Genomic DNA, 4,874 nt, shown 5'->3' with positions numbered 1-4,874 from the left:
TCCCTGTGCTTTGCTAAGCTTGTTCTAAGTAGGTGCTTTAGACCACTGAGCCATCTCACCAGCCCCTCACCAGCCCTTTTTTTTAAAAAAAATTTATTTATTTATGTGGTGTGTGTGTGTGAATAATTTCTTCAGATGTTCTTTTTCATGGAACTATCTTCTTTCTTTCTTTCTTCTTTCTTCTTTCTTTCTTTCTTTCTTTCTTTCTGAACCGGGGATTGAACTCAGATCCTTGCGTTTGCCGGTCAAGCGCTTATCCTACTGAGCCATCTCCCCGGCCCCTCTCCATCAATTTTGAAAGACAGTTTTGTGGGATACGTCAATCTAGGTTGGAGGGGTCTTTTTTTTTTTTTGCAGAACCGGGGATTGAACTCAGGCCCTTGCGCTTGCCAGGCAAGTGCTTATTTTACTGAGCCATCTCCCTGGCCCCTGGAGGTTATTTTCTTTCAAAGCTTGAAATACTTCACTCAAAGCTCTCCTCGAATTGATAATTTATGTTAAGATGTCTTCTATGATTCTGTTGGGCTTTCATTTATATGTATTTTTCTCTAACAATTTTTTTAAAAAATTTATTTGTGTGTGTGTGTGTGTGGCCAGCTCAGCCCACGGGGGGGGGGGCGCTGGCTGGCATGCAGTGCTGGGGGATTGAACCGTGGTCCCTGTGCTTTGCTAAACTTGTTCCAAGTAGGTGCTTTAGACCACTGAGCCATCTCATCAGCCCTCTCTAACAATTTTTTATATTCTGTGTTTATGTTGAATTTCTGGAATCTTGGCTATTATATGTCTTGGTGCTGTTTTTTTTATCTTGACTAATTAAAGTTACATATGCCTCAATCAGCTATATGTCACATTGTTATTCCCTGCTTGGGAAGTTTTCTGCCATAACTTCTATGAAAAGGTTCTTATGTCATTTGCACCACCTCCTGCTTCTTTGTTGACTCTGATTAATCTTACGTTATTCTTCTTTGCATCACTTAGCAGCTTTGCATTGACTTTTTGTGGTCCCTTGGTGCTGTGTGTGTGTGTGTGTGTGTGTGTGTGTGTGTGTTTGAGACAGGGTCCCGCTGGCCTTGAGCTCACTTTGTAGCCCAGGCTGGTCTCAAACTCACAACAATCCTCCTGCTGCAGCCTTCCAAGTTCCCTTGCTATTTTTAAATTATTTTTTAATTATTTATTTAATTTGTGTGTGTGTGTGTGTGTGTGTGTGTGTGTGTGTGGCCAGCTCAGTCCACCAGGGGGCGGGGCTGGCTGGCATGTGGTGCTGGGGGATTGAACCGAGGTCCCTTTGCTTTGCTAAGCTTGTTCTAAGTAGGTGCTTTAGACCACTGAGCCATCTCACCAGCCCCATTCCCTTGCTATTTTAAAGAAGTTGTTCTTTTCATGATCACTATCCATAGTTCTGTCTTCTAGATCTGATACTCTGTCCTCACACTGGCTCATTCTCCTGCATATACATTCAATGGAAGTTTTAATCTCCTGTATGTCTATTTGACTCTGCTTTATGGATTCCGTTTATTTCCTACACGGGGTGTTCATGGCTTCCATCATTTTTCTAAGCTCTTCTATTTTTTTAAACATGTATTTGCTTTGGAGTCACTATGTTTTTCACTATGGTCACCATTTTAGTTTCTTTTTGCTTTATTTTTTAAATTATTTATTTGCTACAAGGTCTTGCTACACAGTTCAGACTCATAGTGATCCTCTTGACTCAGCCTCCCAAGCACTGGGATTACAGGCATGCACCACCATGCCCAGTTTCAGGGCTGGCATGGTGCACCTGGGGTTCTGGGACTGGCACAGCATATAGTACTAGGGCTTGAACTCTGGACTTTGTGCTTTCCAGGCAGGTGCTTAGACCACTGAGATATCTCCCTAGTCCCCCCCCCTTTTTTTTAAGACAAGGCTGTGTAGTTCACTATGTAGTTTAGGCTGGCCTTGAACTCATGGCAATCCTTCTGCCTCATCCTTCTGAGTGCTTGGATTATAGGTGTGCATCACAATGCCTAGTAATACATGTAATTTTTAATACCCATAGTCTCAAACAGGAATTTAGCTCATTCGAATTGCAAGAACTGTTGGAGGCCAGAAAATACTGACTTTGGCTCGCCATGGTCAGTGTTTGAGGATTGTTCCTTTCCCCTCAAGTAGGTCTCCGGTTACCCAATTCTGCCCTGATATTGCTTAGGGTCTTCTTCCTGGGCCCTGGTCAGTGGGCCTGACATCTTTGAGATGACCTACCTGTAGCCATCTAGTGCTGTGTGTTAAGGTAGTTCTGAAAGGCTCTTTTTTTTTTTTTTTTTCGATACTGGGGATTAAACTCAGGACTCTGTGCTTGCCAGGCAGGCACTTATTCTACTGAGATATCTCCCTGGCCCTTGAAAGGCTATTTTTTCTGAGACACAATGTGCTCTAGGGACACAAAAAATCAGATCAGAAGCTCAATGTGGGGTACACAACTGTAATTTCAGTATGCCAGGAGGCTGAAAAAGAGGGATGACAAGTTTGAGCCCAACCATAACTTAGTGAGAACCTAAAAATAAATAAAATGAAAACTGATTGGGAGAGCTGGCCAGATAGCTCGATGGACTAAAGCACCTGCTTTGGCAGGCGCAAGGACAGGGGTTACCCAGCCTGCCACCCTGGCCCCACCCCCAGGGCATGCTGAGATGGCAATTGAGACTGTGAGTGGGGGTGTGCACCTGTAATTCCAGCGCTTGGGAGGTTGAAAACAGGAGAATCGCCACAAGTCCAATCTGTGTAGTGAGACCACGTACTAAATACATTTTAAAAAAAAGAAAAGAAAAAAGGACTGGGGATACAGTTTAGTGTATTTAACCCATAGTACTTAGTAGATTTAATTCCTAGTACCAAAAACAAAAACAAAAATCACAACCCCCTTGTGACTTGAAGCCTACTGCCTCCTGTGCCCACTTCCTGGTGTGAAAAATCCCACTCATCATGGTCCTCCCCACCTGGTACTTTCAGGGCACTAGGCAGGAGCAGCATGGGCTAGAGGTGTTTTGAGCTCAGGATACTGTGGAGTCTGGGAGCCCAGGCCTGGAGGACATTCACAGCTGCTATGTCAACAAAGGCACCTGTTTGCCCAGGTCCTTATCCCTGGGCCCCACCCCACCTGTTCCATCCTAGAAAACATCATTGCCACACCAACCTCCCCTGCAGGTACCCGGGTCCCTATTGTTCCTGAGAGGAAGGGGCTCATGTGTGGATGGTGTACATCCCAGAGGGCTTTCCTGGAGATGATTGAGGTTCTGTGATCAGGATGGAGCTGCAGTAGGGGCTGCCTACTGAGACTGGGACAACTGCCTGGTTGGGATGCTTTAGGGCAGCTGAGCACAGCCTGCCCAGGAAAGCCATGTGGGTCCAGAGTGAGCAGGTGGGGCAGGGGCTTCACCTTGGGGCATTTCAGTATGGCCTGGATCAAGGGCACGTCAGAAAGTGATTTTATCCCTCGAACCTTAGCTTCCTCAGCTTGTGGTGCTTGGTTTTGGCAGCCCCAGACGAGTGATACAACCACCACACCGTGGCATTTCCCGGCTCCTTGACAACAGCCAGTCTAGGCAACTTCCTGCTTCATTGGGCCCCTCAGCCCATGACCATGCCAAGCTCTGCAGTCCTTCCGATACCGTTCCACTGAGGTCCCCAGCGCGTGTCTGTTTTGAGGGGCCTTGCTGAGAAGCTCTGTGCTGAGAAGCTCTGTGCTGAGCCAGCCATATCACCTGTCTGCCTAACCCCAGGATACACACAGACACCTCAGCCTTCATTATCTCAAAGCACACAGAGAAATTTCACGGGAGGCCTAATGTCCCACTAATGGGAGTTACAGGCTACAACCTCGTGTGCTTAATGATAGGGTAATTTACTGTAGCGCCACTTGAGAGGTGACATATTGGAGCTATTGATTTTCCTGGGAAGATCAATACGAGGTTCCTGGAGACAGGCAGGGCTACACCTCCAGAAGGACAGAGCCTTCTCCCAGGTCCTGAGGCCTGAAGATGGGGTATGGGCTGGTGGAGGCAGCGGACAGACAGCTGTGCTGGGCCTAGCGCTGCCCACAGGCAGTAGGACATATGCTAGGGCCCCAGCCCCCTAAAGGGCCCAAATGGATGGGGGTGCACACGGGACACAGCCACCCAACACCATAGACACAAGCAGGCAATGTTTCTGGGAAAGTGACAGCAACCCCTCAGGCTGTGGTCTTCTCACCCAGGGCTGGCCATAGGCAGAGCGCAGTGGCCGGGGTTTGATCCCTGGCATGCTATGCTGGCCCCACCCCTGGGGTGCGCTGAGACAGTGAATGAGACTAGGCACGGAGGCACACGCCTATAATCTCAGTTCTTGGGAGGCTGTAAACACACGTATCACTACGAGTTTGATCTAGTAGTGAGACCCTGAACACCCTGTAGACCCTTCCCTAAAATACAGAAGAAAAAAGAAAGACAAGAAAAGAAAAGAAGAACCAGAGCTGGGCATGGTAGCACATGCCTGTAATCCCAGCACTCTGGAGGCTGAGGCAGGAGGATCATTGTGAGCTCAAGGCCAGCTTGAACCGCATAGAAAAGCCCTGTTTCTTTTCTTTTTCTATTTTTTAGTACAGAGTCTCACTACACTGATTGGACTCGTAGTGATCCTCCTGTTTTCAGCCTCCCAAGCTCTGGAATTACAGGTGTGCACACCCCAGGGGTGGGGCCAGCATGGCATGCCAGAGGTAAAACCCCTGTCCCCATGTCTGCCTAAGCAGCCTCTTCAGTCCACTGAGCTATCTGGCTGGCCCTGAGACCTTGTTACAAAAGGACAGAAAAAAGGAAGGAAGGAAGGAAGGAAGGAAGGAAGGAAGGAAGGAAGGAAGGAAGGAA

This window comes from Octodon degus, unplaced genomic scaffold (genome assembly GCF_000260255.1).
Source record: "Octodon degus isolate 3935 unplaced genomic scaffold, OctDeg1.0 scaffold00021, whole genome shotgun sequence".
NCBI lineage: Eukaryota > Metazoa > Chordata > Mammalia > Rodentia > Octodontidae > Octodon > Octodon degus.
Note: the sequence above shows the minus strand (reverse complement) of the source record.